The following is a 27,404-nucleotide window of genomic DNA, read 5'->3' on the forward strand; positions in this document are numbered from 1 at the left end:
TTTGCACAGATACAGCTTGTGCATCAATTCTATCCATTCCTGGCCTGGGAGACCTTGCTTACAATCACTCATGCCTTGGTCACTTCTTGATTGGACTACTACAATGTGCTCTACATGGGGCTGTCCTTGAAGACCACCCAGAAAGTACAGTTGATCTAGAATGTGGCAGTTTGTGCAGTGTTGGGTGCCCCCCAGTTTGCCCGTATCACACTGTTGTTGTACAAGCTGCACTGGCTCCCAGTTTCTTTCTGGGTACAATTAAAAGGTGATGGTTATCACCTTTAAAGCAGGACTGCCACTCCCTGAGGGTATCTGCCTGTTCCACCAGGAGAGATAGGATGGGCATACTCCAGTTCCCTTCCCTTAAATACTATCATCTTATGGGACCTAAGAAGCACACCTCCTCCATGGCAGCCCCTGCCCTGTGAACAACTTTTTCCCTGGGTCTGGCAGGCCCCCACCCTTTTAGCCTTCTGGAAAGTTGTAAAAGAGCTGGCTTTTCCCCCAAACATTGGGATGGGGTGAGGTTGGAGACTAGGGACTGTATTGTTAGATGGACCAGAGAATGTGGGCTGAGGTACCAGATTTTTGGTTTTACTATTTTTGGCATTTTTTAATTACTGTTTTGAGCCACCCAGAGCTATGGCCATATAAGCATTTAAACAAACAAACAAACAAACAAACAAACAAACCTATCTATCTATCTCTTTACCATTTAGTCCTCTTACATTCCAAGCATAATCTCCCATATTTCATGGTAATCACCAGATGTACCCACAGATACTGACTTCTGCTACCCATCATGGTTTTGATCAATTGAAGCTTTTACATAATGCTTTTTAGCAAGAGAAGGAAAAGATTAGACTTAAATTTCCAGTCTAAGAGATCCATGCAATGTACTGTCATACTTGTCTGTGTCTCTTGTATGGGATTGTTACAGTTCCTTAAGGGAGGGTTCTTAGGCTATACTATTATATTAGGAAAGTAACATTCAAGGGAATGATCGGTGATGTTGCTAGGGAAAAACAGTGGGATCACATTAACTAAGTTGCACTGGCTGTTTCAGTCTCTGCTTTTTTCATGTTCTAAGAAATCTTCTCTTGGAAATGCTTCATATTAACCCAATATACATCTAAGATGGATTTTTCCAAGTATTGTTCACAGAGAAACCTTGCTACAGCAATGGGATTCAAGCTTTCTTTCTTATCTGGATCCTGTCACTTATGGTTCCCTTTCTATCAAGCAGATTGATATGACTAGAATGAGGTCAGTTCATCTCTATTTCAATTAAAACAGATATTTATGGATTGCAGTTAACAGTGACAGGAATCAAATGTCATGCTGGTTGTTTTAGTTTAACACGTTGTGTGGTATCAGACACTAAACTATCAATCATGGTTTATAGCTAAATGTAATTGGTAGGCCCAGATAGCTGTGGTTTATTGAACAAACTATGATTAAAACAGATACAATTTAGTGAAATGGGTGAACCCATCTAGTATTTGGGCTGCTAGTCAATGTAATCATATTCTGGGGACAGCCCTAGATCTCATGATTGCAAATTCCAGTTTCAGATACTGGCTGTGATACGGAAAAACCCTTGATATCTTCATTGTGCATTGTGTGTGGGTGTTGACAGAGTCCTGTGACCTTGTTAATATTGTTACTGCCATTATTATATTCAGATTAGGGTCTTTCCTTCATGAGTACTGTATGAATGTGGCCAGTCAATTTAGAAAATGCAGAAACCACTACAAGGACTGAGTCAAAATGAGACAGCTTTCTATCGTTCTACAAAGTAACTCCCACATGACTAGGGTTCAGAAGATGTGGGTGTGCTGGATTGCCAGTCTCTTGGCACAGGCTGTTCATTTTCTGTTGCTTTTCAAAAGCAGGGAACATGCTTTGCCATGCACAGTTAAAAGGATTTTAGAAGGCAACAAGGCAACACTGAAGGAAAAAAAAAACCTCTCTGCAGAGCTGCTGCTGGTAAGAATACATAGAACTGGACCAGATGAACCAAAAGTCTGATTTAAGATCCTTTAAAGTGAGCTTTTATTGTGCAATTGCCCTGTTTTCACTCTGTACTCCCTATCATTTCTTCTACCCTTTTTCCTTATTACAGGAAATGCACCGAGGAGAGAAAGATGGAAAAGCTGCAAAAGATCTGAGGAACCTCTGCTTGGAAGTATTCTCATTACAAAGCAGCTTGCCTACACATACAACTTGCACCTACAATTTAGAATCTCAGACATGACAACAAAATCAAAGTTAAAAATAATTAAACATAGACATGAGTTGAGCTGCTTACCTAAATATTGAGCATACTAAGTGGAGATCATCAGCTTTGTGGTTGTATGTGTCATTAGTTCCACATTCTGGATTTTTTTCTGTGAAATGTTCCAGTCACATCTTCCCACATTTAAACTGAAACTTGGTGTCTCACTTTTTCAAAATGCTATGTATTTTACAAAAGTGGATAGACAGTAATCTCTTCTTGCCCCATACCATTGTATTAGACACAACCCTAATGCACATAAAACATAGGACAAAATACGATATGATACGATATTATATATAATTCTAATTGGGTATTTTTAAAGACGGATAGTAAATCTCTTAGGACTTGGTCACACAGTGTCATTAACCTCAAGAGCAAGTATGCACCAGTATCATTTTCATGCAGCAGCTGGGCAGATGCTTGGCCCAAGTAAATAAGGTTCTGTATAAAACTGCAGTTCTAGAGCTGGACTTTGCTATTATCTCAATAATGGTATGATTCAAATCAGAGCTTGAAGATATACAGACATATAAAGAGAAAAATCAACAGACAAAAGGGAGTTCTAAACTCCTTATATGTGTACTGATTCTACCGTACATATACAGGTTTGTTTGCCTTTTGACGGTAAGATCGCTTCCTGTTTTGAAGCCTGAGTGGGCTGGGAGCTTTTAAAATAAGCTGGGGTACATTTTCAGGTGAGAATCAGTGATGCAAGAAAAATTGCATACCTTTGTGTATCCATCAGTGTTTCCCAAGCAAAGCATCCTCTGCCCCCATTCATTTGGCCAACCAGCAATAATTTTATGCACTGGGCTGCCATCCAAAATAAGGCTAGATATCTTTATACTGACTGATTTAATTTCAATAGGCTTCAGCATACCTACCATTGTGAAGAATATCAGAGACCAGATATAAAGAGAATAAATCTTTTTGATCTTTAAGAAAGACCTGCATGACTTGTAACTCACATATCTAAACATGGTCAAACAGTAAAATATCATGACCTGTCAGGAGCTTAATAACCTAGACCGGTGGACCATTCGTGTTCACCACTCAGTGGGTCTTCCAAACATTGTTGTCAGACACATCTATCTGGTAAATTACAAGTTATACAGATCTTTATTTACTTTACCAAAAATTAAGTAGTCATTTCAGCAAGTGCAGCCCGAAATCACATGCCAAGAGGCATTGCTGCTGTTAATTACTTCCAACTTTTTTTTTACCTGAACAACATCCTTTCATCAGGATTGTCTGTCAGTAACAGCTTCTTTGAGTTCCTAAAACTTATGCTTGTGTCATCTGTGATAGTAACTAACCACTTTGTCTGCTCTTCACCTCTTTTATGATTGCTTTCAATTTTTCAGTGGTTTCTCCAATGATTCTTTTTTTTTTTTTTATTTATTTTCTATCCCGCCTTTATTATTTTTATAAATAACTCAAGGTGGCAAACATACCTAATACTCCCTCCTCCTCCTATTTTCCCCACAACAACAACTCTGTAAGGTGAGCTGGGCTGAGAGAGAGTGACTGGCCCAAGGTCACCCATCCAGCTTTCATGCCTAAGGCAGGACTAGAACTCTCAGTCTCCTGGTTTCTAGCTGGGGCCTTAACGACTAGACCAAACTGGCTCTTGCTTCTATTGTATATCCAAAATATTTAAACTTTACCTTTCTTATTAGAGCTTTCAGTGAGTAGTCTTGTTTACTTCATCTAGTACTGAATACTTTATTCTATTTGCAGGGTAAGGAATTCTCAATGATTTTCTCCAGTACCATAATTCAGTGGAATCACAGAATTGGAAAGGACCACTACAGCATCTCTGACAGATAACTATCTGGTTTCTATTTGATGACGTCTAGTGAAAGAGAACTCACAACTTCATGTGGTAGCTTCTTCCACTTAGTGACAGTATACAGACCTAAAAGTATACACCACAGAGTCATTGGGAAGTGAAGGGCCCTTCACTATTATAATCCATGGAGTCTTGTGTACAATAAGATTCCATCCACTGTTGATCTGCCAGCCTAGCTGAATATGGAGTTAAGCATTTGAGAACTGTTCTCTATCATTCAGGAGGGCAAAATATAGAATAATGGTTTTAAGTTGCAGAAAGGCAGACTCTAGGTGAATGTTACAAAAAATAATTAGAATATTTTTATAATAGAGCCAAAGGAATGGTGGGCTTCCTTTTACTGGATATGTTCAAACAGGAATCGAGTTGCCATCTGTTAGGGATATTTTAATTTGGATTCCTGTATAGAGGAGGGACTTGAACACAATGACCCTTTCAACTCCTGTGATGACTTCTACAGAATGAAGAGCCAGTTTGGTCTAGTGGTTAAGGTGCTGGGCTAGAAACCAGGAGACTGAGAGTTCTAGTCCTGCCTTTGGCATGAAAGCTGCTGGGTGACCTTGGGCCAGTCACTCTCTCTCAGCCCAACTCACCTCACAGGGTTGTTGTTGTGGGGAAAATAGAAGGAGGAAGGAGTATTTAGTATGTTCACCATCTTGAGTTATTTATAAAAATAATAAAGGCAGGATAAAAAATAAATAATAATAACAACATTTTAAAATGGGTTTGAAACACTGAACTGGGGTGTTTAGAACCATGTGCAGCTCATTGGCTGTCTTTTTTATTTATAATAATGTATATGCTTTCTCCTCCTGGGACTCTAGGTGAATCACAATAAAATAAAATATATAAACAACCACAAAATATTAACATTAAAATAAAACAAAATAAAGCCCATCATGTGACCCCTACACTAATTAGTCCCTGGGTCAGCTGCTTCTAAATAGTTGTACTGTCTACTCTAAAGGCTTGTTGGAGAAGTAGTCTTAACTGCTTTCCAAAAGGACAAGAAGAAAGAGACATTTTCACCTTGGGGGAAGGTGTGGCGGGGGGCGGGGAGAGACTCTTGCACAGCAAAGAAGCTATCACCAAAAAGGCCTCCTTCCTGCCTCCTCCCATCTTACCTTAATGGCAAGGAGATTCTCAGCCTGCTTTCTCAGCTTGCACGAATGGACAAATGAACTATGCTTTGGATGGTCCTGAAGGTAACGAAGACTCAAGCCACAAAGGGCTTTACAAGTGATAAGCAACACTTGGAATTGGACCCAAAACCCTATTGGTAGAGAGTGCAGCTCCCACAAGATTACTCTTACATTGCTGTATCAGTACCAACCAGTCCACAGCTGAATTTTGGACAAGCTGTAATTTCCAAACTGCCTTCAAAGACAGCCCCTAAGGAAAAGAATTGCAAGAATCTAAGCGTGATTTACTGTTGCCAGAGCATCTTTAGAAACAGAAGTGAATGAGGTTATGGTTGGATCATAATTTAAGCCACCACCAAAACAAAGAGAAACAAGTCTACTGATTTGTGCTATACTAATAAAAACATGATCATCATTTTGTTGCAATAGGGAAACTTTGTTGAAAACAATGATTTTTTTTCTCTTCCCCAGAGGAATTCTGAATAGTGAGGTGAGGGTTAAAAGCCAATATATCTGGAAGGCACCAGGTTGAGGAAGCCTGGTGCGTTTAATGTACAAGAAAGATAATGCATTTCATCAGACAATCAGTAAGGAAGTGGGAGTTCCAGTTTGGCCACATCTGCAGCCCTACCGAACTATAGTTCTTAGCAGTTCCTGCCAGTTTTATGATTCAGCATATTATGAGAAACCAGCTATTGACTTAACATGTTGTGTGAATTAGGGCATCATGTTAAACTATAGTGCAATTAATGCTGTGAAAACCCTCCAACTATGCTTTATTAACTGGGCTTAAGATTAAGCATGTTGTAAAAGTCTACATAAGAATCTTTACTTGGAGGGGGAAATGAACATTACCTTAATGAGCTACTAACTTCTCAGCAAGTAAACACTAAGGTATTTAAAAGAATTCTGGAAGTGGAATTGTTCACCTTCGTAATCTTTCTTTTTTTCCCCCAAAATTTTTCACTTGGCAATTACCTGCTATACAGTATGGGCTGCAAACAATGTTCCAGGACATATCTTTAAAAAAAAAACATAATTAGGAACTGCTCTGAATTTGCTCATAGAGTCCTTGAAATAAAGGAAGGTATTTTCAGTGTCTGCCCTAGGAACAGGAAATGTGTTTTGCAATAGTGATAGTATTTTTCAACTTAGAAGCATTTTACAGAAAAGTTTTTGTTGTTAAAAAAAAAGCTGGAAAAACTTTTAACGATGAATATCGTTATGTCATGGTTAGGGTTAGGGTTTTACAAAATAACCTAGTTGGGAAAACATTATGATTTTTAACCAAACCCACCTTTCAGAAAGATGGGATGTTACAGTATGGGGTGGAGAGAAGCTGTGCCTTTTGGAAACCCACCCAAACACTTCTGAACAAATTCAGTCCAGGCAAAATAGGGTCATAGCATTGAATGAGAGGGAATTAGGCAACCTAGACCGTCCAGACAAAAAAAGTACCTTTTCTTTAAAAATGAATAACTTTAGAAAAATGACTATCGCAAAACGTGATATCTATGCATGACATTCCAACAACATGAATTAACTGTGCATTGTCTCCTTAAAAATAACTATACTTCCTCTCTTCCATTAACCAAAAGAGACTCTACTTCAAGTGAAGGATCATGTGCTTCTAGTAAAATACAACAGACACAGTTTTGGTGTACGCTGCAGGTCTTTTATATTTTTTAATATTTAATGTTTACTTAAGGAAACAGTCAAATCAATAAAATTGATTTGACTGGCCCTGACCCTATTAGACTTTGGGAAGGCTTTTAAGACCTGGCTGACCTTTCAAGTATTGGATTGTATTTAGGTTGTTAGAGAAGCTTATCCGGTAAGGTGTAGTACATATTGGCATGTCCAGACTGTGTGGTAGGTTGCTGTGTTTTTTGTTTTATTCTGTTTTTATTGTTGTATGCTGCCTGGAGTCACAGTTTTGTGAGTTGGGCTGCCATGTAAATCCTTTAAGTAAATAAATAAAAATATTGAAAATATAAAAAGCATAGCAAAGAACAAAAATAAAAGCAAAAATTATACGGGAGCAAAGCTACACATAAGTACAGAATTTGGAAGTGTATGAAAATACATTCTCAATATCAAGGGGAGATATAAATTCTAAACATCCATATTTAATATTTCTGTCCAAAAGTATGGGTGGAGCTAACATTTTAGAAACAGTTTCATTAACATAACTAAATACAGAGAGCAAATATGAATAAAACAGTCCTTAACTAAAACATTCAAGATTCTTTTCTGTTATGTTAATTTTCAGTCATTGCTGCTTCCCATATTTTAAATACTACTAATCCAAATAAAGATATATTTTAGTTTTTCAAGGTTTGCCATAATAAACTCAGCAGCCAACAAAAAACTACTTTACAAGTCTTCAGGAAATGGCTATTAAACCCACACAAGAATTGATTACCAAAGGTTACTGGATACTTTTTCCACTTTCCTCAAAAACATTCAACTGAAATGAGTAAGATACGCCTGACTGTATCTGGAGGACCACAATCAGCTGCTGTTCCAGTCAACACGCTGAATCCCTGAAACACTCTTGGGATAAAATGGAACTTTCCAGAGACAAGCAAGTCTGTATTGCACATCTCTAATGATATTTATTCAGGGCAAGTTGCAAGGGCAGGTAGAGCTCTTTCTCACCTTTGCATGCTAAGCTGTCCCTGCAGAGAATTCCTTTTCTGCACTTGTTAAACTTGCAGGAGCTTTGTTGTCCTGTGTTGTATTGCTTTAATCTAAATGGGAAGAGGAGAAACATTAACTAATAGATCACCATACTCCTAGAAGTCTCCCAAGTTTTACAATATAGATTAAAATCAGCCAAAATACCAACATTACAATTACAACGATCAAAATCTACAATACCAGAAAACCTTACTTGGTGTCCCTCCTCCAATTGTCTTAACAATTAAAAGTTCTATGTAGAAACTTGGCCTTTATTACTTCCCAACCCTCAGGAAAGAGGCCATCATACAGATCTGGGTGAAGGGTGCTCACCAGAGGGATGGTGCCATAACAGAAAAGCACTGGCTCCTGGGCCCCTCAAACCCCACAGTTTCAGGGGGGTTTGGGGGGGGCTTTCAACCTCCCTGCTTGGATACATTCTACTTATTGCAGATGGTCTCAGAGATACCTGGGCACCAAGCTACATTGGTCAGAAATAGCATTTTGAATTCTATTCAAGAACTCACTGGTGACCGAAACAGATTCTGCAATACCAGGTTATTTGAGTGTAGTGGCTCTCCCACCCAACACTTGGGTTGCTGCATTTTGCACCAACTATAGCTTTGAGGTGGTCTTCAAAGGCAGCCCTGTATTTAGCACATTGCAAAGTCTATTTCAGATGTGATAAAGGCATGAGTTATTGTCACCAGGGTAGTAGATATTTTCATCTGACTAGTCTTTTTTTCCTTAAATAGTTTAACTTCTAATGGATATTCTTAAAGCATAGTAATGGAGACACTTTTTTTTTAAATCTACCATTTCTTTTGGAGGGAAGAATTATCTTAAAATCAGGGTCATCTTCCTTCCAGGTAAATGTTGGGAATCAAACATTTAGATGAAATTCCTGGGGGAGGTCATCTGTCAGTCTAGGGTACAGTATCATCAATATGCTGATGACTACCAGCTGTATGTTGCTACCTTGCAGCTATACAGGAAATATAATCAGTGTCTTGACCCAGTTTTTGGAAGCTGCATGGGTCTGGATGGGAGAAATTATTTGAAGTTGAAATCAAGCAAGAGCTGCTGTTTGTTCACTGGGGTTCCTCAATGTCTCTGGTATTATCTTGAAATGGGGTGGCATTGCCCCTTGAAGGAGCTGGTCTGTGATTTGGGAGTTCTCCTGGATTCACAGCTACTGCTAAAAGAGCAAGTAGAAGCCATAACCACCCACACCTTTGTCCAGCCTTTGTTCAGCTCCAACTGGTGCACCAGCTATAGTTCTACCTGGAGAGAGAGATCCTTATAATTCAGGCCCATATCACTATTCACCTGGCCTACTGCAAAACATCTACATGGGGCTCCCTTTGAAGACCATTCAGAAGCTTCAGTCAGTCCAGTATGTGGTTGCCTGGTTGTTGGAGATCCAACTGCAATTCAGGGTACTGGTTTTGACCATATATATAGCTCTAGGTCAGGGTTCTCCAAAGTGGTCAATATCGACCCCCAAGGATTGATGGGACTATCCAAGGGGTTGTTGTTGTTGTTGTTGTTGTTGTTAGTAGTAGTAAAGTAGTATTTATTAAATTATTTTCGTATTATTATTAGTAGCAGTTAAAGTAGTATTTATTAAATTATTTTCATATAATAAATGTTTGGGGGTCGATGAACAATCTGAAACTTCATGAAGGGGTCAATGAGCTGAAGAGTTTGGGGACCCCTGCTATATGTTAATGTTATTAAGAGGCCAAAATCAGGTTACTTCTATAGGGAACCCCCCCATGGAATGTTCCACATAAAGTCATACCATCTGATACTGAAGGCTGTCAACCAGTGGTAGCTTTCTATGAACAGGGTTTTTCATCATGACAGAACTTTCCTATGCTACCACTACATCCTACTCCATTAGTAATAGAAGAAATTTGCAAGGATTACTCACTAAATAGAATGCCTGTATTTAGGGCAATTCTGCACCATGGCCTTAAACATCTCCTGTGTTGATACTGGCAGAAAATGAAGCCAGCTTAAGAAATAGCGGTCAGGAGTTCATTTTGGCAATGATACTGCCAGATGTTATTATCGCTCCTGATTGGTGGATTCCCTGCTTCTTTACTTTTCCCACCCCTGCTGAAAACAAGCACCAACTGCTTTCCTTTTGGTGGGCAGATCTTTGCAAACATGTGGTTTCCATGTGTGTGAGCAAACAATATCCAGCAATCATAGAATCATATAGTTGGAAGGGAGCTCAGAGGTCACCTAGTGAAACACTTCCGAAGTGGGCAATATAGCCCAATTTCAATGCAAATCAGTTGTTCTGAACTCAAAACAACTTCTTGGACTCTAAATGAAGTGATTCAAATTTGAAACATTTTGCACACCACTAACTGAATAGTCAGTGAATTCTTTATTTCAGTCATTGACCAGCAAGATTTAACTGAATATAGATTTGCCATTGTTTTTAAAAATGAGATACAAGTATAAAGATAACTTTTGTTAGTCAAAAGGTCTCCTGGGAAGGATTTGATTATTTGACAGAAATAGAAACCCTGAAGAAATAATTGAGCTACAAGTAAAAACTAGAGCTGCATCTTGCAAATTGTGGGCATAATTTAACATAGTTTCAACACTTTGAAGCTTTGTAGTGGTTTCTGAATATCTGCAGAAATGAGAAATAGAAGTATTCCTATCAACACAAAAATTTCAAGCTGTGCAATCAGAATTCCTGACAATTTTAAAATATTGGTACAGTAATTACATTTTATGGTAGATTATGGAAACTAGGAAAAGATATTACAGTAATATAAAAATCACAAACATTGATGAGCAAATAAGATTTCCTGCAAAAATTCTCAATTTGTTAGAACATTCATTTGTTTATTTTTAGGGGGGGGAAATCCAAGCTGAACTTTGTATTTGTTGTTGTTTATTTGTTCAGTCGCTTCTGACTCTTTGTGACTTCATGGATTAGCCCACGCCAGAGCTTCCTGTCGGTCGTCAACACCACCAGCTCCCCCAGGGACAAGTCCATCACATCTAGAATATCATCGATCCATCTTGCCCTTGGTCAGCCCCTCTTCCTTTTGCCCTCCACTCTCCCTAGCATCAGCATCTTCTCCAGGGTGTCCTGTCTTCTCATTATGTGGCCAAACTATTTCAGTTTTGCCCTTAATATCATTCCCTCAAGTGAGCAGTCTGGCTTTATTTCCTGGAGGATGGACTGGTTTGATCTTCTTGCAGTCCAAGGTACGCTCAGAATTTTCCTCCAACACCACAGTTCAAAAGCATCTATCTTCCTTCTCTTAGCCTTCCTTATGGTCCAGCTCTCGCAGCCATATGTTACGACTGGGAATACCATTGCTTTAACTATGCGGACCTTTGTTGTCAGCGTGATGTCTCTGCTCTTAACTATTTTATTGAGATTTGTCATTGCTCTTCTCCCAAGGATTAAACGTCTTCTGATTTCCTGACTGCAGTCAGCATCTGCAGTAATCTTTACACCTAGAAATACAAAGTCTTTCACTGCCTCTACGTTTTCTCCTTCTATTGCCAGTTATCAATCAAGCCGGTTGCCATAATCTTGGTTTTTTTTGAGGTTTAGCTGCAAGCCAGATTTTGCACTTTCTTCTTTCACCTTCATCATAAGGCTCCTCAGTTCCTCTTCGTTTTCAGCCATCTAAGTGGCATCATCTGCATATCTGAGATGGTTGTTTCTTCCAGCGATTTTAACTCCAGCCTTGGATTCCTCAAGCCCAGCACGTCACATGATGTGTTCTGAGTACAAGTTGAATAGGTATGGTGGGAGTATACAACCCTGCCGTACTCCTTTCCCAATCTTAAACCAGTCCGTTGTTCCGTGGTCTGTTCTTACCGTTTCTACTTGGTCGTTATACAGATTCCTCAGGAGGCAGACAAGATGACTTGGTATCCCCATACCGCTAAGAACTTGCCACAATTTGTTATGATGCACACAGTCAAAGGCTTTAGAATAGTCAATAAAACAGAAATAGATGTTTTTCTGAAACTCCCTGGCTTTTTCCATTATCCAGCGGATATTGGCAATTTGGTCCCTAGTTCCTCTGCCTTTTCTAAATCCAGCTTGTACATCTGGCAATTCTCACTCCATGAATTGCTGAAGTCTACCTTGCAGGATCTTGAGCGTTACCTTACTGGCATGTGGAATAAGCGCCACTGTTTGATAGTTTGAACATCCTTTGTCATGAGTAAGGATGGCGAGCAGGGGGCTCCCATCCAGACTGCTAAGCGCATGCGTAGCACTGAGGAATTGGTCAGTCATTCAAAGAGACACAGATTGGGACCGCCTTAACCTTTGGGGTTTATATGTCTGGGTTTTTCCCACGTTTCTTCAGTTTGTTAGGATTACTGTTATGTATTAGCAATAAACATTAGAGACCAGTTCCCTGTCTCAGAGTGTTTCCTGGGAGTCAGGACATTCTTTAGTGTTTCCCTTTTTTGGTGTGGGGATATAAGGTGATTTTTTCCAATCTGATGGCCATTCTTGTGTTTTCCAAATTTGCTGGCATATAGCATGCATCACCTTGACAGCATCATCTTGCAAGATTTTGAACAATTCAGCTGGGATACAGTCGTCTCCTGCTGCCTTGTTATTAGCAATGTTTCTTAAGGCCCATTCAACCTCACTCTTCAGGATGTCTGGCTCTAACTCACTGACCACACCGTCAAAGCTATCCCTGATATTGTTATCCTTCCTATACAGGCCTTCTGTATATTCTTGCCACCTTTTCTTGATCTCTTCTTCTGTTAGGTCCTTGCCATCTTTGTTTCTGATCATACCCATTTTTGCCTGGAATTTACCTCCAATGTTTCTAATTTTCTGGAAGAGGTCTCTTGTCCTTCCTATTCTATTGTCTTCTTCCACTTCTGCTCATTGCTTGTTTAAAAATAATTCCTTGTCTCTTCTGGCTAACCTCTGGAACTTTATATATTTCGTATCAATTGATTACTTAACTTCTGGAAGACAATACCACAGTTTCTTGTGTGAACACAGGAAGCTGTCTTATGCAGGTTAGCCTATTTGTCTGTCTAGTCTTAATATTGATAATTCTAACTGGCAGTAACTTTCCATGGCTCAGGCATGGTCACCTACCTGAGATACATTGCTACCTGATCTTTTCAATGGAGATGTCTGGCACTGAACATGTAACCTGCCATATAATCCTTCTACCTGATCTACTTTGCCTGTGAATCTCAGATAACCCCAAACATTTGGGATCTTAAAGGAGGAAAAGTGGTGCCTCCTTTGTTGTTAAAATATATGTAAAAGTGTGAACTCGCTGCTCTTTTTCAATATCTGAAAATCTGTTGCCTAAAGTGGACTCTTACCCAGCTGAAAGGCAGAGCTCACTCTAAGACAGACCATAATAAGACATTACATATGAGAACATGTGATGCCACCATTCGATGATATCCATTAAATAAGAAGCAAATGATAGCTTAAATTAGTCTAAAACAGAAGGTGAAGAATCTAAAGTACATGAGTCATATTACAGTCATTTTGTGATTCCTATCCATTGTGCCATCAAATTTATGAGAACACAAACTTTCTTTCATGTTACAGTGGAAAAAACACAGGTACAAAAAGGAATACAATTAATACAATGCAATTAATTCTTTTACAATTAATACAAAGATATACACAATCCAGAGGAGGAAAAAAATCTCAGAACTTCTCATTCACAGTATTAGCATTCCAATACAACTGCTGTCCTTGGTTGCTTCCCAAACCCAATTTTAAAAAGTAGGACCACTGGCCACATAGAACTTGCCTGCCCTAATCTAAAAACTATCAAGTTTACTGTAGTTAAGGCTTAAGTCAAAGGTGTAAATACTTTTTATTTACTTTTCTAATTCTCAAACATGGTATATATTCTAAACCATACATTAGTTCATAAAAATGGCATCAGATAAGATGGCTTGGCATCGAATTTGATGTTAGATTGTTTTAGGATGTCATTTTTCCCATGAAAATGTGATTTCCTCTCAAATAACATTAGAGGACATGTCTGTTGTCTTCCTTTCCCATCTCTGCAAATTGTGGTTCTTCTGAACATCCTATTTCACAAAGCAACAGCTGCAGAGCCTTAATATGTATCAAAGTGAAACGCCATCAAATAACTGGCTTTAACATTCAAATGACTTATTGGCAGAAACAGGTTTAAAAATAGGAGTTTTCATGATAAACAAACTCAGCCTCACAGGAAATGACTGAGGAGCAAATCACAGAAAGTCAACATGTAAGATTTCTGGTGAAGTCTTAATTTTGTTTTGTAAATATACAGCATTCTTATAAAATGATAATTTCTTGGAAGAAGAACCTTTAGGTATCAGTTTTAGTAAGTTAAAGAACTAAAAATACGAACATAAGACTACAATGAGGGTACATGTATTTATGTGTGGGAGGCAGAAGAACTAGATCACATAAAATATAATGAATAATAGGCAGAAAGAACGAAATCCAACGTGAGAGAAAGTCAACTCTCTCCCCTCTTTTCTCTGCGGCCCTTCAAGGAGTGGGGTGGGGAGAAAGGCCTACGTGGGAAAAGGGAGAATTGTGCCTCCTCGTTTTATAGACAATAAGGAAAAAACTATGTACCTTTAGAAAATGAAGAGGGCTAATGTTAAATTTGTTCAAATTTGCAGCTCTTTTAAGTTTTGGATATAAACTTAATCTACTTAATTGACATTTATTTATTTTTATGAGTGTATTTTGTGTATCTATTAATGATGGCCGTTTGGGATGAAACAAAAAGAAACAAAAAAAAAAGAGAGAGAGAGAGAAAATCCCTATTCGGCAGAGTAAAGATTTTTATTCCAGCGAGACAGACATGTTAGTTTTTAACAGCAAATACAACAAAGGGTTTGATAGCATTTTAAACATCTAAGCACATGCACACAGACACATGCAGGCGCGCGCACACACACACAGAGTATAATTTATATTAAATTATAAAAGGTAGGGCCAAAAGTTCATAAAACAAAAAGTCTGTGCCACTTCTAGGCAAAATCCACCTATCCACAAGCTACATTTTCCTACTAGGAATCTTAGTCATTACCAGCATCCAAGAAAGTGAACATTTATAAACTTGGGTCATCATCAAAACGTTAAAACTAAAAAAAAAAAGCCCTTTAATTTAAAGCCCAAAACTTAAATAAAAATTCATTCCTATGAAAAGGCAGAACATACTATTTTTTGGTCTTTTATCTGTTGAAATAAGAAACAAAGTAGTACCAATAAAAAGAAAATTTCTCAGTGATGAAAAAATTCTGGAATAGTTTTTCCTTCATTTTCATACCACTGGCACGCAGGTTTATCCAATGATAACCAGTTAGGATACATAACCAATAATTCTTACATTCGTAGCTTGGCTCCAAATAATACATTTCATTTCTATGCATTTGTGTTAGCATGGTCAGGAATGGAAAACAGAAATGGGGAAGTGTGGAAATTTCACTTGGAATCTCCGAGACCCAGAGGTGGAAACTTGCCCATGTGGCATAAATGCCAAGTCTACCTTCCACATCTCATTTTTGTCAAAAGGCAAAAACTGTGTATTTGAGACACATGTAGGAGGAAAAATTCCCCTCCAAACCTCCCATTTGAAATATAAAAGTATCTTGCGCTGCATCACAGAACCCACAAACAATTCCTAATATGAATTGTTAAGCCACTAATAGCAGAAATTATGGCATAGATGGGAAGCACGCAGCACTCCCCGGTTCTTGCTATAAGCAGTTTTCTTTTTTTAAGAAATAAGTTTCTAGTCCTTATGGTTGCAAGGGGAAGTTTGAAAATATGAGAAAAAATCTGACTAAGATCATAGGTCCTTGAAAGAAAATCCACTCTTATTGTGGGTGTCTTCCTTTTAAAAGAGCACACTGCAAAATTTTTCAAAACTTAGCTCATGCATGTCTCATGTCTTAATGCTAAATGTAATTGGACATCTCTGATGTTCTGGAAAAAACACATCCAAATTGTGTTGATTACTTGCATCAAAAAATAGGCAATTTATGTAGAACTCTTTGACTTCTTATTTACTTCAAATGTATGGTCATCAGAACCAAGAAATTTACCATATCAACTGATAATAAAATTTAACTTATGTGAATCATAGAAGGGGTGAGGCAGAATGTGGCCATCACTCACTGGCCATCACTCACTCATCATTCATTTAAAGCCATTAAATCTCAACATATTTATGATCTCAAACTAAGCTAATCTAATTAAAAAGAACTGGAAGAAAAAAATAACCTGCTTCAATTTGTGAAAAAATTGCAACTTAGTTTTGAAGGGAAAGGGAACATTTCTACTACCAGGAAGCCAGTGATCTAAGTTTCTATTGTCAAGGTTTTTAGAAATGTTCCACACTAGTATTTTTGATGGAAGGAGCTTAAACTCCATTGCTCAGATAACCCTAATATTTGATTTTTGTTACAAAACACGATGGGGGCCTTTGCTCAGACTAGTTTTGCTAGCTTGCCTCTCTTGTCAACAGGATAAGTCCTTAATTTCATTTTTTTGAAAAGAAAGTTTTACAACCACAAAAAACAAAGAATTACAGCAAAAAGGAGAAAAGTCATATATATGATGATAACAGAAAAAAACACCCACCCATATGGAGAATTAAGCAATTTTTTTTTAAAAAAATGCTCTGTAATGTTTTTTCTGAGTACTGCTGCGATTCAATATATACACACACACAAACACACAGATGGACCAAAAGAGAAAGGGACTGAAGCTGTAGTTATCGCTCTAGGGCAAAAAATAACAATTGCATTATTTTGTATTTGAAACAGGCAACATTTTTTAAGTGCTGAAGTTGGCAAAGAAAATACAGAAATAATTCCCAAAGGGGGAATTGTTACCCTGCTGTTATCTCTTCTCAAATGGGCTTTGCAGATTTTGGAAGCACCCCAAAACCCAGTAAAGTTTTACTGGATGACTGAAGATTCCATGAACACACCTCTTAGATTGATTTTATTCCCATGAATAAATGTATTTATGTGGCTTAAAAATGAGGTGCTATTCAAGATTTGAGTTCAAAGGCTCAATACTTAACTGGTATTAAATATTGCAATGACCCCACCCACCCCTGCTAGTGGTTTTGTTGTAAAGAAAGGCCACTGTCCCATCAATGAGATGCTTTGTTGCTAAGATAAAGTAGATCATTAGTATCAGCTTCCAAACTGAGGGAAAGCCCTTTTTTTCCGCCTCCTGTTTCTAAATGCAAAGTAAGAATTTCTTTTATTATGTGGACAAGACCAATGGGTTAGAAATAAATCCAATGGGTTAGAAATAAGAAAGTTATACCCATTCCTATAATCCATGAATCCTTCACTAAATATAACAAGCATTAAGCCCTTTGGGGAGGGTGAGGAGAGAAAACGCTAAGCCCAAGAAGTCTCCTTTTATTTCCAGCATTCTAGAATTTTCACGAAGCATTTCTGATTCATTTTTCTTTCTTTCCTTTTCCCAACAGTGAATTTTGATTCTTGGGGGAGACTGCACTGTCTCTCCACATTACCTCCTTAAAGAAAATTGGGAAGGAAGGGGAACTCACAGAAAGGTTTTTCTCCACTGCACCACGACTGTTCTTTTATCAAGGATAAAATATTACACTGCGGGTGCTGAATTATGAGACTTAACATCTGCCATCCTGCTAAATACAATGTAGAATATCTTTAGTTGGTTTAGGGGGTTTTATGGGCATCTGGAAAGAGCTCAAAATTGTGAACTAATGCTGCAACATGTCTAGACTTCAAAGGTTTCTTGCTTCTGAAAAGGTTAAACAATTTTCCTAGCGAAACCAAGTGTGGGTTGTGAAAGACTCATGTTAAATGAAGAAAATTTTCCCCAAGGGCTATTCATTTAGTATCACCAAAAGTCATCAAGTTTCGGTTTCAGTTATTTGTATTTATTTGTAAAAACAAAGATTAAAGTGGCAGAATGAAAACAAAAACCTCATATTGATTTTTATATTCTACAACTGTTTTATTTCAGCAATGCACTACAAACTTTTAGCTGATAGCTGTTGTTTCTTTATAGTTTTGAATATCTGTGTCCTTGCTTCTAGATTATGATTTGTAATGAAAAAAAATTAGCAGATAGTAAACGAATCATATCAAGTGTTTTCTCTGCTTTTGATTATGTAAATATATAGTTAATACACTTTAATCATATACCAGTAGCTTTTCATTTTTAATCACTAGCTATTCCCTTCAGTTACAACAGACAAAAAAATATGTGAACACCCCAAAATAAATGTCAGATGATTAAATCTGTAAGCAATCACTGTTCCATCATACATTCAAAAGTGGAATCAATATTTTATTTAAATCAGAGAACAGGAAAAAATATCCAGCTTCAATATAAATGTGCTTGAAGCATTTTAAGATACTCAGTAAAGAGAATTTGAGTTTAAAGGAGATTGCTGTACATGCAACTGAAGCTCTCAGAATGCATCTCTTTTCTGATAAAGGTAAATCATCAAATAACGTCAAAATATTGGAGGCTCTTTTCAGTGGTTAGTCCCACCATCAAGGAGGGGAACAGTTTGTGTGTGTGTAGGTATGTATGTGTGTGTACACACACACACGAAAAGCAAAAAGTGGTGGAGGCACATCAATATAGTCACATACCTATATTCAGATATCTACCTCTAGTGGTCTTTTAGTTTTTAAGGTGCTGTTTTTGTAGTAATTCTGTTGTTTGCTTCTCTTATCGGTTCTATCTATAATTTGTGGGCACTTTTCTCGTACTTTTGGTAGAAGACATTGTGTTCCTGAACTCCTTACAACATGTGAGCTACTGTACAGTGTACTTAGTCGGTGGAAAGCCACAACTTTTGAGAGGGTTGGGTTGATGAGAGGTGAAGTCAACACATCTGGAAGTACCAGTTTGGAAAAGCCTGCTGTAATTCAAGAGCTGCATAATTTAATCTTCAAATCAGAAGAAGATAATGTGTTTCTGAATCCAAAGAAACCCAAACTGTCGCATGTTTAATCTTTCTGAATTCCAAATCAGTGTCAAGCTATCTGCACTTTCGTAATTCATCCCTTTTGGGGAATGGTTCAAAATGTTTGATTCAATTTGTATTCTTCATATAATTAATCATTAATAGGTTAATATCAAAATAATTGAGTTCTCATCCTGAATTAAGTCACATCTCAAAATCTATTTTCACTGTTTTTGAACAATTACTCACAAAACTCATACTGAGAGTCTTTTCATATTTAGCATGAGAAGTAATATATGTGATTTTAGAAATAAACATAGTTTAATCAAGTATGGAAAAGCATTATGCTATTTCAAGGGAAATAAAGGCCAAACAAATCAAATACAAAATGATATAATAGTTTTGCCAGTTGATACAAAGTTTCACTGTTTAACTTCTAGTTACATGATCTCTTCTTTTGCTGCACTAAACTATCCATAGCTAAAATACAACAAACAAACTAAATAACCATTTTCTTTGTAACTTAGAAGAAGCAATACTGCTGAGAAAAAGACAATTAAGGATGAAAGAAAAGTACCTACTATGAAAATCCAATTCCCAGCTAGGCAACACTTGAAGCAATAATTATAAAAAAAATATTTTCAACTCTTTAAAGCAGTTCTGTCTCCCACGCTCTGTCTTGGAGTGAGTAAGACAGAATGACACATTCTGAAACTATTTACTAAAGCTCCCATTTCTCTAATAACTAAAGTTAAAATTAAATTAAACTGTCCCTGAAATGTTCAAAACAGGATTCCAAAAGTGGATACAGTTAAACTCAGAGCAAACTAACCCAGAAATTATGGTATTCAACAATCTGGTTTCCTTTTCTTTGTTGCTGGATTTAGGAAGGATGACATTTTAGCAACTCTGTAATCATCACTATCTGTTTTTCTTGTGATTATTAGTAACGAAAGATTAGCAGTCTTCTGTCAAAGTAAAATAGAATGAATGACAAACTTTGTAACTGTATGCATGCATTTGAAGGTGTAAGTTGGAGTACAGTAAGGCTGGTTACCATAACTATGCATACATTTTATCTATCTACCCATGCCTCAAAAATAAAGAAGACAAGCAATGTAATATGTACTCCTTCATGTTTCTTCACTTCCTGTGCTGCTGATATTAACTATTTAGCTGAAGCTTACTTTTCTTCTGTTACTAATAAGCCAGGGAAACAAAGGATGTATCAATATAAAAACTGTCTTTTATAATTATAATAATACAATGAAAATAAATACTGAATTGAGATCAGTTAAATACACAGAAGCTAGGCTGTTAAATGTGCCACTAGCAAAGTATATTCATAAAGTAATAAAATCAACAGCAGTAACTGTCGAGACGAAGTCCAGAAGTTTAAAGTGAAAGCTGGTAGTGCCTTTTTCTTAATATATTTCTGTCTTCTTCCACTAAATACCTTTTCTGAACACCCCACATTACCAAAATTGCTAAATATTGTACAGATGATATATATCGTTTTGACTCATTTGTTTCTTAAAACGTTTTCTGTAAATGTGAATGCATTACTTTGCACATACTGTACACAATTTACCTACCCTGTTCTTAGTAAGAACAGAACTCAGTATGCCTGCATAATCATTATGTATAAAGTGCTCTGCTGTCAACCTGAAATCTCCAGAAAAATTTCAATACTTTTAAAATGCAGGGAGAAAATAATTAATAGCTTTACTGTAACTACAAACAATTAAAATATATTTTTCAAGTCAACACCAATTTCTAATTAAAATATTATTCCATTTTCAGAATACCTTTAGGAATATGCTAAATTTGGAACAGTAACAGAACACATTATTAATTGCTTATTATGAGTAAGAAGTTTTTAAAAGATGCAAAGACCAGAGATTTCTGAACGTTCTTATATTAGTAGAACACATATAATAATTGCTATGTACAAAAACGTATGAACACTACCTAATCATCCTTAGTCTTACCTAAGACTCAGCTCAACTGAACCCAAAAGGTTTTACTTCTGAGTACCAGTGTTTAGGACTGCACAGTTATTCTGTTATCCACATAAATGTTTAATCAGTCGGTTACATATGAATGTTTAAAACCAGTAGTTTAGGTCCATGAAGCATCCCTATTGCACGAGACAGGAATCCCTCTTTTAGATATTACTTACTATCAGATGCAGTTTCATGTGTTTCTATTTTAGAAAGGTGCACAATTTGATCACTCTGAACTGAGTAGAAGTCTTTCTAATATATTAATCTCACCACATGGTTCAATTAAACATTGCGTGATTAGAAAAACAAAACCAGGAGCTCCTTCATAGCTGAATTATAATATCCTGGTTTCTACAATAAGCACTGGAAACATTTAATCCAAGACAGATTCAAAATAATGGTTAGAGGCAGACTAAATTAACTACGTGTAGTATCCACTAAAATTACAGCTATCACTGAGTTCAGTGAAGCTTATATTCAAGTGATTTTGCTCCAATCCAACCCCAAACAATTTAAGAAGAAATTAATAACCTAAGTATTTGCAGAAACGTTACACACACTCACATACAAACATGTGGAAGCACCCCTCCCCCCAGTTTCAGTGAGGTTTCCTTTAAAAAAAGTTTATTAAATTTTTTCAACATATAGATAAAAACCAAAAAGGTTGAAACAAAGGAACCTACAAAGAAAAAAAGAAAACTACAAAGAATTACAGAAAACTAAAAGAGTAACTTCTGACTTTCTAGAGCAAATATATACATAAATCAATATCAATCTCTTACTCCAATTTAAACTATAATAAACATTATTTCTATAAAACATTTCAATTCTCAGTATAACATTCCCTTCTAAAACAAATTATCCCTCCCAGTTAAAAAACATAAATAACCCCTTCAAACACAATTTTTCGCCTAATAAACTAACAAACATCATTCTTCTTCACTATAATTCACTCCTATCTGCCAGCTAAACTAACAAAAAATAACCTAGCTACATCTGATTACTATTATTTATTTATAAACATATTATCCAAAAAATAAAGACATCCATCTAAACCCTTAAAAAAATCATCCTGATAAAAGATGTTTAAAGAATTATCAAGGTAAACCAAGGCATTTAAACTAAAACAAAATAACCTGCCAACATCTTATTACTATTATATATTTAGAAAAGTAACTTTATTAATACCCTTTTACCAAAAATAAAAGTATTATCCAAACAGCAAGAACATATATCTAAACCTTTAAAATACCATCCTAATAAACACATTTAAACCATTATCCCACTTCAAAGTAAACCAAGGCATTTACATATCTCAGTATTATACACAGAGCTTTCTTCTTGTCAATCTCAAATTTTACAGCCTGCCTTGAAAAGTCCAAATATTCCTCAAAAACCTTCCAGCCTTTGAAGCCTAATTCTCTTTTTTGGTCCTGATATGACATCATCACAGCCTTTCCCATCCCTCTTTTTATATTTAGGTCCAAAACTGTTTCTTCTACAAATCTCCACAGCTGTTTTCTTCCCTTCACTTCTTAAGTCCAAGTCACCAATCCTCATCTTCTTCTTGGGGAAGCCACTTTATACTTAGGGTAATTTTCAATCTTGTCACCTTCTGTCAATTGTTGGCACAGTTTGGACTGCACAAGTTTTGAGAGATGATCCAGAACTCGGGTGACCTCAAGGTAAAAGTCTTTAAAAATCACTTTAATTTCCTCCATCTCTTTTCACAGTAAGTTATGATGCCCTCTAGTGCCTCAGGAAGGTAAAGTCCACTAAGACTGTTACTGAGAGCTTCCTCCAACTCATTATTTTCAAAGTAACCAATCGGGTAGAAAATAGTAACAAGGACCATTCCCACAGAAAAGTGAAAGCAAATAGGTAAGAATTCCAATTCAACCAAGTAGGAAAAATCTTTTACACTCCTCAAAACTTGCCACGGAGTGAGGTATCATCAACATGCTGATGATACCCAATTATATATCTCCAACCCGGCTGACTTAAGTGATGCTGTGGCCACCCTCTCTCGGTGCCTGGAGGCTGTAGGGGTCTGGATGGGGAACAACAGGCTTCAGCTGAACCCTGGTAAGATGGAGTGGCTGTGGGCTGGGGACTCCTTGGCATCCAGGAATCTTCCATCTTTGGTTCTGGATGGGGCTGCACTGCCCCAGACAGATCCAGTGCAGAACCTGGTGTTTCTCCTGGACTTATGGCTCCTGTTTGAAGAGGAGTTTGCCCAACTTTGTGTTGTGTGCCAATACACCCCTTCCTGGATTGGGAGTCCTTCTGATCAGTCATCTCCCGCATAGACTATTGCAATGCGTTCTACATGGGGCTACCCTTGAAGAGTATCCGGAAGCTACAGCTGGTCCAGAATGTGGCTGCCTGAGCAGTTTTAGGAGCCCCAAAGATGGCCATACAACACCTTTGCTGCACAAGCTGCATTGGATGCCAGTCTGCTTCCAGGTCCAATTCAAGGTGTTGGTTATCACCTATAAAGCCCTACATGGCCTGGGTCCAGGTTACCTGATGGACTGCCTCACCCCCATCACATTGACCTGTCCCACCCAGTCAGACAGAGAGGGCATGTTACAGACCCTGTCCATGAGAGACTGTCGATTGGCAGGGTCCAGGAAGAGGGCCTTGTCTGCCATAGCCCCCGCCCTCTGGAATAAGTTACCCCCAGAGGTAAGGCAGGCCCCCACTCTCTTGGCCTTCCAAAAGGGGATCAAAACTTGGCTATGCCACCTCGCTTGGGCTGGGAGCAGGGATAGTCTGTCATGGAGGTGGCTGGCACCTTGATGCGGCCCTGGGAAATTTTTATCAAGACTGTGATCTCACCATCTTGGGTTTTATATCTCATTTCATATTTTAGAGTTTTTTGTATATTTATATTTTTATAATGCATCTCTTTTAATGATATTTAATTCTTTTATTGTTTTAATTTGCTTGTAAACTGCCCAGAGTTGTTTGTTGAGAAGGGTGGTGTGTAAGGATTGCCTATTCTAATGGATATCAGACTCATAAGCAGGGTTTCAAAGATATCTGATTTATTGAAGAATAGCATGCAAGATCGCAAAGAAAGCTGAGAATGATAAAAGCATGGCAAATTCAAACTAAAAACCCTCGGTGCAAACAAAATCCCTCCCCCCATAGAATCTTCTCAAGTCCACAATCCCAGGTGCTCCTAATGGTTTCTGATGGTCTGTGGGAAAAGTCCTTGAGCAGAGAAAATAACCCAAACACATTCCATTGTCTTGAAATCACATACAGAGCTTGGTACAAGGTCTCACAGCAGCTCCCTCCCAAACAGAAATGCGCATCAGCGCCATGGCATGTGAAACGTTACGATGTATAAACTACATTGAAACAGTGAACATGACATGGTGAAGAAATGCGATTAATGAATAAATACTCCTCAAAACTCACTTTATTAAAAAGAGCAATAATAAAGACAAAATTATTTAGTTCTCAGCGTAACAGATTACATATAAAAAGAAGCCAAATCCCCAAATTAATAAATTCCAAAAATAATGGAAGTCACCAAGCAAGTCCACATTTCTTTGTTGTAAAAAGTCTCTCTTTGGTAACAAATAAACAAAAAAACCCTGGTGTTATAGGAATGGGGCGAGCAGCTTTAGAATCCATTTTCAGCTTCAGTGCGGGTTGGGAAAAGATGACAGCCCCGCCTCCCAGTTAATGACTCATCAGTTGATTGCAAAACACTGTTTTGCAGTCTTCTGGCTGTGACCAGAAGTGGAAAAAAAATGCTCAAGCCACCACTTCCAGTCCCCACTGGAAGTCCAGTGAGGTTTTTTGTTAAGTAGATATGCTTAACATTGTAGTTGGAGACAGAGCCTATAGTTTTTCAGAGCTGAAGGCAGTTTGAAAGTATGTGCATATAATTCATCCCATATTTGCTTCCGGTAAGTGTATTTGTAGCTTTCTGTGTTGTTTCAAAACCTAAACAATCATTTATATTAAGAGGTAATCAATTAATATGGGGATATATGAAATGCTTGTGGATATAATAAAAATTAAAATCTGTTATGCCACCTTCCAATCTCTTTAAAAAACTACCTGGCTGCAGCCAACCCCCCCACCCCACCCCAACTTCGCACTGAGAGCCCTCTTGGAAAGATCTAGGATTTGTAGATGGAACACCATTTCTAAAAATGAAAGCTAACTGCATTATCAGGAAAGGAATTTTTTTAAAATATAAAGGCTTTTCTAGCAAGCCAAATTACATATTTGCATACATTTGGAAAAAAGAGAAGTTGCACGAGAAATCTTGAAGATGTCTTTTAAAAAGTTTCTTAGTTCAGTAGCTTTACAGCTATTGTATAGTCCTTACTCACTCTTTACCACACCAACCCTGTGTGTGGTAGACCACTACTTTTGTCTATTTATTATCTAACAGTAGACAGTAGAGCTCCTGTTGAGATGCTAAAGGCCTTATGATGGATAAAGATTCAAAAACAGATCTAATGGATAATATATTTTGGCTATACTAGCTACTTATGAATAAGCTGACCAACAATAGTTCAAACTACAGAATAAATAGTCCAAAAATGGAAGTTCATATTCAGTATTGTAGTGATTGCCAATTCTGGTTGGCAGTTATTTATTATCTATTTATTTACTGGAGCTGATATACTGATTTAGTTCAGCAGGACTCTGCAAAATTTTGCTAGAGTGAAGGCTCCTCACCTGCCAGCCAAGATATCTGGAACTAACCTGGAAGTGAAGCAAATATAATTTGCAAAATTTCTGTGAATAACTTGTTTTAAATCTGTTGTAGAACAACTGTCAAATAATGCATGCATTGTCAATCATTTAGTCAAAGATAGCTGAAAACAAAACTGAGAAAAACACCTTGTGGCTTGACAAGATTAAAGTTAATTTCTTTCTTTCAAAAACTGCTCTGCATTTTAATGAGCAGTAGCTTTTACAGCATACGCTATATGTACCTGACATTTAAAACGACCCGCCCAAGTGCCTATATTTATCTTTAGATGAAACCTCACTTCAAGCCCCTGCCAGTTTCAAATTTAGAAAAGCATCCACGTTACCCCACTGAAATAAAAGAAAAGAGAAGGAAAGAAAGCACCCACATGGAGGAAGAAACATTCTGTGCAGATCTACTTAATGCAAAAAAACCTTGTCAGCTGTTTTTTTCTTTGAAGCAAAGATCTAAACTGTTTGTTCTATAACCGTCATTTCTGGAATATAATATTATATTCAGACAAACAGCTACACCTCCCTTGAGCTGTACCTGCAACAAATACAGATGGGTCATGCAGTTGGGACTTTATTGTGTAGATTGGTGAAATCATTTGTCCACTTCTGAGTTCTTCAGCATAAAAATCAGTGGCACCAGATTAGAGATAAAAACGTTCACATTAGGCTTTGAACTTATAACAATCCAAGCTTTTTCCATTTTTTAAAAAGCAGCTTTCTTAAAAAAAAATTCTGAATCAACTAACACATCTCTTTATTGACTAAGAGTCACTGCTAATTTCTTTTGCTTCTAAACAGTTCAACTTGTACAACATAGCCTATTTCATAATGTGATGCTTTGCTAGTTTGGGGGGACTTTTTTGCATCCACTTTTATTAAGATATATAAAAGGTGCACCCATCTCTCTGGTTATACATGATGTTAAAATAATTATTTCACCTTAATGACCTAAAATATATACTACAAATACACACTATGGCTAACAGACTGCCTTGACCTTATCTGGAATATAACTTGCCTTATCACAAACTCTACAACTTAATAATTCTAGGACTTATCCCCAAGTCCTAAGTAACACAACCTCATATAATATTAGAAACACAAATATTACATTATTACAAATATAATATTAAATCCTAGATGGCTGCCATTAGGAAGGGATGGATCAGGTTATTTTTGCCTGTGTCATTCATAAAACTATTTTTCCTCTTTTCTAATATGAAGTGTTTTTTTAAAAACTCAGCACAAAAATTTACATTTAAATAATATATTTAAATGCATTTTCTCATAAAACATAGACTTCTAGACGTATTTTCTTCCAGAGCATGCATTTTAAAATATATTTTCTCCAGTGTTTGTTGGTTGGTTTCTAGGGGCAAAACCTGTACTACAAAATTCACAGAAAGGTCTAAGCTTAAGGAAATGGCATTCTGATCTGCACCAGGCAGTACTGATTAGGCCAGTTTTCTTCAAACTACAAAATTAATAAAATTCTGTACCATCCTTAAACATTCCACACAGATATAACAAGCTGAAAGGGTGAAAACAGGAAGAGATTTTAAAGGGTGGCAGATACACTGGATTCAACACACATTTAAATATTTTAATTTAGATCATTAAAATTCTTAGTTAATCAGTGAAAAAGTATAATTGAGACAATGCCTTAAAATGTTAGATGTAATATATATCTCTTCTAAAACTCTGCTTAGAAAA

The 27,404-nt window shown here is 37.1% G+C and overlaps 1 long non-coding RNA gene across 1 annotated transcript in view; it reads right to left on the minus strand.

Moving 5' to 3' along the window:
- The window catches only part of LOC134496453 (uncharacterized), a 108,296-nt gene extending 100,303 nt beyond the window's left edge, over positions 1 to 7,993 (minus strand). Inside the window, exon 1 of the long non-coding RNA XR_010067892.1 lies at positions 7,937 to 7,993. This is a non-coding gene — a long non-coding RNA (uncharacterized LOC134496453). The remainder of the gene's footprint in view (positions 1 to 7,936) is intronic.
- Positions 7,994 to 27,404: the final 19,411 nt, after the last annotated feature.

This window comes from Candoia aspera, chromosome 1, assembly GCF_035149785.1.
Source record: "Candoia aspera isolate rCanAsp1 chromosome 1, rCanAsp1.hap2, whole genome shotgun sequence".
NCBI classification, from domain to species: domain Eukaryota; kingdom Metazoa; phylum Chordata; class Lepidosauria; order Squamata; family Boidae; genus Candoia; species Candoia aspera.